The sequence below is a fragment of the Akebia trifoliata genome, chromosome 12 (genome assembly GCF_017979445.1).
Source record: "Akebia trifoliata isolate Shusen 1 chromosome 12, ASM1797944v1, whole genome shotgun sequence".
Classification (NCBI taxonomy): Eukaryota; Viridiplantae; Streptophyta; class Magnoliopsida; order Ranunculales; family Lardizabalaceae; genus Akebia; species Akebia trifoliata.
The window spans coordinates 20,707,707-20,719,924 of NC_141386.1; the positions used below are offsets into that span (position 1 = coordinate 20,707,707).

At 33.9% G+C, this 12,218-nt stretch overlaps 1 pseudogene; it reads right to left on the minus strand.

Annotated features, from left to right (window-relative positions):
• The window catches only part of LOC147389048 (protein NRT1/ PTR FAMILY 6.2-like), an 88,754-nt pseudogene that overhangs the window by 25,829 nt on the left and 50,707 nt on the right, over positions 1 to 12,218 (minus strand).

The window sequence follows — 12,218 nt, forward strand, 5'->3', positions numbered from 1 at the left end:
ATACTCAAATTTTATTTCATTCATTTTTAATGAATTTTGACTTCGCCATTAGGTTTAAAATGATCGAAATATATACTTTAACTTGTAAGCACTTTCAAATTTGAGTTCGGATGAGAAAGTTATAAAATTCTCAAATTTCGTGTTAAGTGGGACCAAAAATAGTAAATTTTAGATAGAGGAAGAATCAGAAAAATTCGACCATACCATGAGGTCTGCAAGAAAAAATTATTCGAAATGGAATACTTGTGTCATTTTTCGAGTTTGAATGGTTAGGATTTGGTCGAAAATAGAAACGAAGGAAAAATACAAAAGTGCCCTCCAATTTTTATTATAAAAATAACCAATTAATTCTTTTATTCACTTTCTCCTCTCCAACTCACAAAGAATCAGTCCATTCTCCAAACCTGGGGTTTCAACCTTTCCCATCAAGATCTATCGCAAGCGTCTCCGAATTGATTATCGACGAAAGAGAGAAAGTCGTCGGCATTGACGAACTTCACATCTTCAACCCGTTTAACTTTCATTTTCCTTTCTTTCTCTTGTTCTCTCACAAAAATCAGCAAATAGGTTCATCTATACCCACTTAGAGTCTCATCCAAATAAAGGAAGAGTTGTCCATCAACATTGAAAAGGGGAGAACACTTTCAAAGAGGTTTCCCGACCAACTTGATCATTGTCACTGAGTTCAACCACTTTCGGAACTTCGAGCCTCCAAACATTGACCCTTTGTCTTAGTTCATCCCCATTGACAATAACAAATCAAGTAGGAGACTCTCAACTCTTATTAGTAGTCGTAGATTTCGAGAAAATTGAATTTAGGGATGTTTCGAAACTTATTTTGTGTTTTAAAAATTGTAGAAGATTGTTGTAATTGTTTCAAATTTATGATTAGAAGTAAGGTATTTGATGAATTTTATTATGATTTAAATATTGGATCCGTGGGTAGGTTATTAGAATTGAAAACGAGTAAAAAAATTGAAAAAACGATGAAAAAAATGGGAAATTCGTAAAATTTCAATATTCTGATAGTTCCACCGTGAGTTGCCGTGCCCTAGTCACGGTGCCACCGTGAACACCAAAATGTGCCCAATTTTTTTTTTGATATTTTTTTGGATTCCTCATATTTTTAACATGCCAAAACCATTACTTATGGGTCCCGTAACTCTTTCAAATGAGCCGAGGAAAAATTAAACAAAATTTTATCACAACGGGAATATTTCAAGAATTCGTGTGATATCTTTTGTATTACTTTGAATTAAGTTACAAAATTACGAGGCTCTTCTCATGTTGTCGAGGGCCTTCATTTACAAAAACCCATTTTCAATTTCGACAACTTTGAAAAATCGAATTTTCGACACTTAGCCAAATTTCCACTAGCTTTTCCAGTTTTGGCTGTTTGCCATCGTATACTTATTGGGATCTCGTTTCAACAAAAAATTGATAGTTTTTCTTTGAATGATCAAACTGAATTTGAAAGCTTGAAAAAGAAATATTTGGTTTGAAAAGTCGATAAGTAAAAACATGACAGAATAGAAAATGGATGAATCGGTAAAATGTCAGAATCACACCAAGGGGTGATGTCTGCATTTTACATTGTATGTTGTGTATTGGTCGGTAAAAGGATATCCAAGGATAATGAATGGTTGCATATTTATTTAAATTTTTAATAGCGTAGAGGCTCTGAGTACTATTGTTTAATTTGAGCTGAGGGGTCACGGTTGCATGGTAGGAAACTGGATATCCATTCTCAATTCTGCATTGTTAATTTCTCTTTTATTTTGAAATAAAAATGATATATATACACATCGTTATTTTGTGAGTTGTTAAAGAGTCTATGAATGCTTGAAAGGACAGTGCATCATACCATCCAGAGTGGTGTATTATCCTAAGATATACGGTAGGGACCACCAAGCTCATACGTGGTTTGGGATGCGAATAATAGTGGAATCACAACTGGAATCCAGGTTCATTCCTCTATATCTTTACTAGTAAACGTGTATTGTAAAGGTGGTCGTATCCAAATGGAGTATTTAATTTGGGAATTACATGCACGCTTGATAAGCATAGACGAAGATGATTGGTCAGTGATCACTAATAATCTAGTAGTAGTTGAATGTTCTGACACATCGAAAAGAGATCCTTTGCTTACCGTCACGTCAAACGGCCCGCCTGAACCGGATAAAAGGTCACTAGTGTGATAAGAACAGTGACCGACCACAAAATTAGGAACTAAAAGTCAGATTTATGTTGTAACATCTTGTCCCGACTAGGAACGATCCAGTTGTAAATCCCAACTCTCAAATGCTATTACTTTATCATCGTGTCATATGTATTTGTTGTTATATTTTGAATTGTAAATTGCAAAGCATGCTTGTTATTTCAATGTGATAAATCATATTTGTGTGAAAAAATAAAAATGTATAGTGAGTATTGATGATTGATGTCATATGAATCTTTAAAACTGTTTAGTTGCTCATCCCTGGCTATATGTACCAGTTAATCGTATTGTACTTGATAATACCTCGCATGTATTAAAATGTTTCAGTATGCTTATTTATGCATGTTAGGTGAGGTTATTAGTAGGGGTTGTTTGTGGACCTACTAGGTAACCATTGTTACTCATCCTTTACTTCCTATTTTTTTTAGTTTCAGAGCCTGCAGTCTGAGAGACAGTCGTAGAACTATCTAGCGAGGACTATCTGGTGGCTCACACCGATGACTAGAGTCTGTTACCCGATGAGCACCATGACTACTTCTACTAGGAGTTTGTTTGTTCTAGGAGAGGTATATGTTCTTTTCGGGGCCGAGTGCTAAGTCTATGTTATAGTGAGAAATTTTTTATAGTCCTGTATATTTGTAGTTTACTATCTTCCGCATCTTATATATTTTGGTACATTGTTATATACAGGATTTATTGGTTATTGGTTTGTCAGTTTTTCTTTGCTTTTTAGTTCCGTGAAACGCTAACATAAGAAAAAGAAATTGTCCTAACTTCAAAGTTTGACCTCAGGATTTGTGTTAGCGTTTGGCGGGGTGCCACAAAGTGCAACATAGTTTTCTTCATCTTCTACTCTATCACATTTACTTGTTTTACTATTTTGCTGCAACTTGCTCCTTGCAATGATCGGTTAAACTCTCCTTAGAGAGATCAAGGATGCTGGAACAAGTTCATCTGAATATTGTTGTTCTAAATCTATTATATCTACTTTAAATTGTATTTTTCTAGAGCCTCTTAAGATGAAATCATCCAATTTGTATCTCTAATTCAAACTTTGATGATTATTGCTTAGATAAGTTCAAGCTTAATCATGCTCTGTAATGAATTGAGATATAAGTCAAGCAATCTTTTCTAAGTTCAGGATTCACATGGATATTCTTTGGTTACAATCAGTTTCTAATCAATTTATCTTTCGATTTACGAACAATGATTTGTTACGTGGATCTAGTTAAAATTAGAATTATTCAGCAATAGGATGATTTGCAAGGGTTGATTTGAGCTCTCTAAGCCCTTTTTCATTCTTTTCAATATCTCTTTTTGTTTAATTTCATTTACTACTTAGCTACAATTTTCTATTTTATTTTAAAAAATCTATTTTCCAAAATTCTGTTTTGGTTTCAATTTGAATGAACATTTGAATCACGATTGTTCCTGTGGAACGAATCCTACTTACCCAAGTTTTATTCTAATATTTGTTCAATCTACATTTCTGTAATCTACAAAGTAGCAACGATCACCTTGTCCAAGCAACTGTGAGATTAGAAAAACATCATTATCGTGTTGTACTACATATCCTTGTAAATAAATTGATAATCTAGTATGAATGTCAAAATCAAGATGAACTCACAAATGCAATAAAAATAAAAATGAACATAGATGACAATATTTATGTGGTTTGATGATGTCTATGCATATGTCCATGGATGAGTTGAAAGTGATTCACTAACTGTGAGAAAGAAATTACAATCGATGTCTAGAACCCCAAAACCCTGGTTTTCCTTATTGATTTTACTCACTTGTGGTATTGATTGTGTAATTTTTTAGATTGCAGAAATGTAAGATTAAACAAATAATGAGATAAAACTTTGGGAGTAAGATTTGTTCCACAGGGACAATCGTGATTCAGTTTTTCTTTCGAATTGAAATCAAAATAGAATTTTGAAAAATAGATTTTTAAAACAAATTAGAAAATTTTAGCTAAATAGTGAAATAAAATTGAAATGAAAGCAAGAATAAAGATTGAAAACAATGTAAAAAGGCTTAAAGAGATCAAATTAGTATTTGCAAGTCATCCTAATTCTGAATAATTCTCATTTTAACTCAATCCATGTAACAAATTGTTCTTCGTGGATTGGAAAATAAATAAATTAATCACTTGAAGGTAATTAGAAAATAGCAATTATGAATCCTAAACTTATAGGAGATTATCCAACTTATATTTTAAATTCATCGCAAGGCATGATTAAGCTTAAACTCTTCTAAGCAATAATCATCAAAGTCAGAATTGAAAATACAAAGTGGATGATCTCACCTTAATGGGCTTCATAAGAATATAATTAAAGTAGAAATAATGGAATTGAAACAACAATATTAAGATGAACTCGCTACGGCATCATCGACCTCTCTAAGGAGAGTCTTAGTTGGTCATTATGAGAAACAAATTACAACAATAGTAAAACAAAGGAAATATGGTAGATAATAGAATGAGAATAGTCTATGTTGCAATTTGATTATCTCTTGATGATCCTCCAATGGAGTTATAAAGAAATTTAAAAAATAAAGATGAAAAAAAAACACTCTTGAGATATCACTTCTACAAGAATTCTTTGTCTCAAAAGAAAAATAAAAAAATTACAAAGAAATTAAGATGAAGAAGAGGGACTCCTTCTTTTAGGGACAACCCTTCAATTTATAGTTTTTTCAATTGGGTTGTTGAGTCGGATTTTTGTTTGAATCGATTCGAGAAGGGCCTTAGTGACAAGGGCCAAGAGTCTGAAAATTACTACTTGAATCTCGATGCAAAATTTCTCAAGATTATCACGACGCGGTAAAAACCAATCATCGCTCAGTGATGTGGCAGCTTTTGGCTCTAAAATTTGGTTGGATGCTCCCTCTTAGCTTGTACATTGTAACAAAAATTGTTACAAAAATATTTGATATCTAATTTTGCCCTTTTCACCTGAAAATAGTAGGAAAAAGTATTAGTTTCAATATTTTGGCAAATTAATACAATTTATGACTATTTGGAACAAATAGCAATTTGATGTTGATCATCTTTGTGTAATTACAAATCCAAAAAGTGGTTTTACGGGACCTTATCACACTCCCAAATCTCAAGTTTGTTAGTCCCGAGCAAAAATTAATATTTACACAGCTCCTCTTTCGTGAAGTTCCCGACTACATTTAATATATACAGTAAGCCCTTAAACCCCTAGCTTGCCCCTAGTGGACGAGTTTGACTTGTGAGGGTTTGTAGAGAATATACCCACAAAATTCTAATATTTTATAGAAATATTAAAATCAAAATCAAAATCAAAGTATATAAGGTGAATATAAGGATATTTCACAAATCAGTCAAAGGTCATTTATGTTTGAACAAAGTTCTAAGTTTTCATTCCTCAATTTAGAAAATTCCAAAAATAACTTGAGTACCTAAGTAAATTATTTTTTCTGTTTTTATCTTAAAAACATCTTTTTCGGAAATAAGATTTCACCTCCTAACTGTTAAGAATGGTCGGTTCTACCTAAGTTCTAACTCGAAACTACACATCCTATTTGGGATAGTGAGAGGTGTGGATACTCACTTTAATACCTCTAAGGGACTCTATGTGTGATATTCCAATTTACTCACGTTTTAACTATTGACGACTTTCTCTCTACTGTACTATTTGGTCTCATTAGATTCTTTTTCATTTTTTGCAGTTCTAGCCATCTTTGACATCTTTCTTACACTTTTCTATTTTTTTTTTACTTTTTCATACTTTACCATTTTTTTAGTGTTCTTTTTCAAAAAGTAGGTAGTCCTTTTCAAGGTACCCAGTCTAATCCTATGGTTCTTTTCAAGTCATATTAACCGTAATTCTGTTTTTCTTCTAACCAGCCAACCAAAGGATAAGGAAGTTATAGTTCACTAGATTAGGTTTGCCCTAACATTCTAGACAGAAAAGCGGGTCAACTCTTGTTCCTTAAAATCTTATTTTTTTTCAAGTACTCAATTTGAAGTGAATTTTTCAAAGTAATCTTTTTGTGATTTTCTTAATGAGGAATAACCAAAAAGAACTTATGATCAAAAGTTAGAATATGAGCCTGAGATTTGAAATTCATATGTAAAAACTACATACAAAGATTTTGAAGAAAATATTTTGAAAGTGTTGTATAATTCTTTTGAATTATATATTTTTTTTATTCTTCTTTTATTTTTATTTTTTGAAAATTTGAAAATAAATTAACAAATGCAATTGTGAGCTGACCTAATACCCCCAAACCTAAATGAAATATTATCCTTAATATGCAAACAGTAAGGAAAGAGAGAAAAACATTAGATCAAACCTGAAATGGATTAGGTATTAATGTGCAAAATCTTGTTACAACTGAGCTAAAAAGATTGAAAGTTATAACAATTATAATTTCAGAAACAGTTTTGCATAATGAAATCCTACCTAAGAATTGAAAATCAACTTAAAAATATCCTAATCTAATAATTAAACCCATCCTAATTTGAATCTGAACTTTCGGTGGCTTGTGCCTTATTTTCCTCAATATAAGCTAACATCTATCTTTGCTACACAATCAACAATTGCTGACTAGTTTGCAGTCCTAGTAGCACTGATTGATTGGTTTGGTTGAGAGCTCTCTTGAAGAAAAAGAGAATAAGAAATGGATTAGGATTGGAGTTTTTTTTTATAGAAAGTTTTATTTCCTAACTACACTACTTATTAAAACGGAACACATTGGTTGCCTCCCAAGTAGCGTTAAGTTTAACATCTTTAGTAGGACCTATCAAAAGGTCTGAATCCAAGGTATTTTCGTAGCATCTAATTTGACGGACATGACGACTGACTTCCCATCCTAAATGATAGGCAAACAAATTTTGATCATAGTTGGGACATGAAAATAATTGTTTAAAATGATCAACATCCCTTGTTTATCCTCAGTTCTTAGCGTCATCACCTTTTCAAAATAATTTTCAACTATTGTATTCCCTAAGAAATTGAAAGTTGTAAGACTGACAGGGTCTGTACAATCTTGTGAAAGGATAGGCTGAATGGGGTACGAGGTTGTATTTATAGTGGTCGAAATTGGTGTGATTAACAATTTAGAGTTGATTTTTGATTTCTCCTGAACAACAGTCTCCTCAGATAGTGGATCAATGTCCTTAGCCAAATTTGTACAATTGGTTAGCTCATTAGAAATTTGAAATATAAGTTGGCTCTCAAGGGTTATGTGACGCCCCACCAAACGCTAACATAACTCCCGAGGTCAAACCCCAAAGTTTGGACAGTTTCTTCCTCTTATGTTAGCGTTTCACGGAACTCAAAAATATAGAAAATCGATAAGACAATAATCAATAAATCCTGTATATAACAATATACCAAAATATACAAGATGTGGAAGATAGAAAATGACAAACATCACGGAATTTGATCAGAGTTGCGCAAAAAGGTAAAAATATACAGGATTATAAAAATTAATCCTCACTCTAACATAAACCGATCACTCGGCCCCCAAAAAATCATATACATCTCCTAGGACAAACATACTCTTAGTAGAAGTAGTTATGATGCTCACCGGGTAACGGACTTTGGTCGTTGGTATGATCCACCAAATAGTCCTTGCTCAATGGCTCTACAACTACCTTTCCGACAACAAGCTCCGAAGCTAAAAAAAATATGAAGTAAATGATGAATAACAATGGTTATCCAATAGGTCCACAAACGACTCTTACTAATAACCTCACCTAGAATGGACGAATAAGCATACTGAATAATTTTAATACATGCAAAGCATTACTATTAAAACTACAGTTAACTGGTACGTATATCTAGGGATGAGCAACTAAATACTTTAAAAGTCCACATACATCAATTATCAATACTCATTATACATTTCCACTCTAACACAAATAATTTGATAACATTTAAATAACAAGTATGCCTTGTGGTTTATAGTTCAAAATATAACAACAGATACATATTACATAATGGTGGAGTAGTGAAATTAGAGAATTGGGATTTACGACTAAATCGCTCCCAGTTGGGATATGATGCTATAATATTGATTTGACTTTTAGTTCTTGATTTTGTGGTCGGTCGTTGCTCTTACCATACAGGTGACCATTTATCCGACTTAGGCGGGCTGTTTGTCGTGACCGTAAGCAATGGGTCTCTTTTCGATGTGTTAGAAAGTTCAATTACTCTAGATTGTTAATGATCACTGACCAATCATCTTCGTCTATGCCTATCAGGTGTGCATGTGATTCCTAAAATAAACTCTATTCATATACAACCACCTTTATAATACACGTTCACTAGTAAAGATATAAAGGAATGGACCCGGATTTCAATTGTGACTCCACTCTCATACACTTCCCATACCACATATGAGCTTGGTGGTCCCTACCGTACATCCTAGGATAGTATACCACTCCGGATGATATGACGTACTATCCCTTCAGGCATTCACAAACTCTTTAATAGCTCACAAAATAGCTACATATATATATATATATATATATATATATATATATTAATTTTCTTTTAAAAATAAAATAAAAATTAACATAACAAAATTGAGAATGGATATCCAGTTCCTACCATGCAACTGTGGCCACCCGAACTAAAATTAATAACAGTACTTGGAGCCTCTACGCCAACATAATTGGAATAAACATGCAACTTTTCTTTACACCTGGATATCCCTTCACTAACCTATACATAACATACAATATAAAATGCAGACATCACCCCTCGGGTGCGATTATGACATTTTACCGTTTCATCCCCTTTCCCATTTTTTTGACATTTTCAGTTTTCATTTTTTCAAGCTAAATCTTTCTCCTTTCTAGCTTTCAAATTCACTTGGATCATTTGATCAAAAAAATATCAAATTTTTATTAAAATGGGATCTTAATAAGTCCTCGAAGTTGAACTGTAAAAACAAGAAAAGTTGGTAAAAATTTGGTTAACTATCGGAAACTCAATTTTTCAAAGTTGTCGAAAATGAATACGGGTTTTTGTAAATGAAGGCCCTCAACAACATGAGAAGGGCCATATAATTTTGTAAATTAATTCAAAGTAATGCAAACGATATCACACGAATTCTGAAACATTCCTGTTTTGATGAAATTTTATTTATTTTTTTCCTGACTCATTTTAAAGAGTTATGGGGCCCATAAGTAGTGGTTTTTGCATATTAATAGCATGAGGAATCCAAAACAATATCAAAAAAATTATTTGGGCACCTTTTGGAGTTGACGGTGGGGCACGGTGGCACCGTGACTGTTCACGGTGGAACCATCAGAATGCTAAAACTCGCAAATTTTCCATTTTTTTCATCGTTTCTTCGTGTTTTTCACTCATTTTCGATTGTAATAACCCATCCATGTATCTAATATTTAAATCATAATGAAATACATAAAATGCATTATTTCTAGCATAAATTTGAAATAATTACAATAATATTTACGATTTTTAAGCACAAAATAAGTTTCGAAACATCCCTAAATGTAATTTTCTCGAAGTCTACGACTACTAATAAGAGTAGAAAGTCCCCTACTTGGCTCGTGGTTGTCAATGGTAATGAACTAACACAAAGGGTCAATGTTCGATGGCTCAAAAGTTTGAAAGTAGTTGAATTCGGGTGCCAACGGTCGGGTTGGTCGTGAAACCTTCTTTGAAGGTATCCTTCCTCTTTCAACGACAAATCAATGACTTTCCTTCTATTTGAATGAAACTCTAAGTGGGTCTAAATGAACCTACTTGCTGATTTTGTTGAAAGAGCAAGAGAAAGAAGAGGAAATGGGATGAGGACATGGAGCTCGACAATGCCAACGATCCTTCCTTCTTCGTCGACGATCAACACGGGCTTGATCGCGAGGAATGTTGATGAGAATGGGTTGAAACCCTAGGGTAGATGAATAACTTATTTGGGTTCTTTAGAGAAGAGGGAAATAAATGAAATAAAAGAAAGTTATATTTCTTTTAAACAAGGACTGGGGATATTTTTGACATTTTCTACTTGTTTCTATTTTTAACGGTAACCCGACTATTCAGACTCGAAAAATGACAAATGAATATTCTATTTTGAATAATTTTTTGTTGCGGACCTAATGGTAATTTCAAATTTTCCTGAGTCCTACTCTAACGAAACTTCACTATTTTGGGTCCCACTCAATACGAAATTCGAGGATTTTATAACTTTCTAATCTGAACTCGAATTTGAATGCTTACACGTTAAAGTATATATTTTGATTATTTTGAACCTAATGATGAAGTCAAAATTTGTTAAAAATGAATGGACTAAAATTTGAGTATTCTACCCTAAGTTTTTCTTTTAAAATTTTATCCAAATTCACAATTAGATTTTCTCGAGATGCAAATTAAAAACTCGGGGTGTTACATTCTCTCCCCAAATAAAAATTTCGTCCTCAAAATTGAAATCATACCTTATTCTCGAAATAGTTCTGGATACTTAGCTTGCATCTCAACCTCTTTTTCTCACATGGCTTCCTCTACATTGTGGTGCCTCTACAATACCTTCACTAGAGGGATAAATTTTTATCTGAGTTGCTTTACTCTCATGTCCAATATCTGTACTACACCTTCCTCATAGGATATGTCTTCATCTACCTCTAAATTCTATAAGTCGACCATGTGTGAAGGGTTTGGCAAGTACTTCTTTAGCATGGACACGTGGAACACATTGTGAACTTGCTCAAGTTGTAGGGGTAGAATCAATTGATAAGCCACTGGACCTATCCACTCAACTATCTTGAATGGTCCTACAAATCGTGACTTTAATTTGCCCTTCACGCCAAATCTGGAGATCCCTCTTTAGGACGATACCTTCAAGAACACTTGATCCCCAACTTGAAATTCCAAATGTCTGCGCTGCTTGTTTGCATAGCTTTTCTGTCTACTCTAAGCAGTTTTTAGTCTGTCTCGTAAAATGAGTACTGTCTCAGTAGTTTCCTCAACAATCTCGGGCCCCAATACTGTGGCATCTCCTATTTCTGCCCAGCATATCGATGATCGACACGGCCTACTGTTTAAAGCCTCGAATGGTGCCATGCTGATACTAGCTTGGAAGCTGTTATTATAGGAGAACTCTCAAAATCCAAAACACACGCTTGTAGCATGTCTTCTAAAATATGAATTACTTGTTCAAATTGTCCATCAGACTGTGGGTGAAATGCTGTGTAGAAGTTCAATCGAGCACCCATTATTTTGTGCAGACTCTCCCAAAATCGAGAAGTAAATCTAGGATGCTTGTCTAACACGATAGAAACTGGCACTCCATGTAGTCATACTATCTTAGCTATTTATATCTGGCTCAGTCTATTGACGTTGAATGAGACTTGTATTGGGATCAAATGTGCTGATTTTGTCAGTCGATCCACAATCAGCCATATGGCATTTGACCCATCACTAGCTCTCGGTAACCCTACTACAAAGTCCATGGTCACGTGCTCCCATTTCTATTCTGCTATGGCTAATGGTTGGAATATGCCTGTAGGGTAACGGTGTTCTGCCTTGACTTGTTGGCAGGTTAGGCATCTTCATACCCGAAAATCAGAAATTCCTTCGCAGGTCTCTATACATCTTTGTGCCTCCTGGGTGAATCAAATATCGGGAACAGTGTACTTTGCCGAGTATGACAGACCTCAATTGCGAGTCCTGCAGTATCCATATCTTACTTCGAAATCTGAGAACCTCATCTGATCCTTTTGACCAATCTAGGTCGATTAGGTCCTTAGTTGAGAGCTTATATCCTCTCACATCTTCATCTACTTTCTGGGCTTCCTTAATTCGTGCTATCAACTCATTTTTAATTTTCAATGTACCCAGATATATATGCGGTCTAAACTTTTCCCCTGGAGTCTCAAATATTATTTCTATGGCCTGTTCAAGTAATTACCATTATTTTGCCATCATATGAGCTACAGTGTTTCTACTCAACGCATGGGCAACCACATTGGCTTTTCCCGGGTGGTACTCAAGGG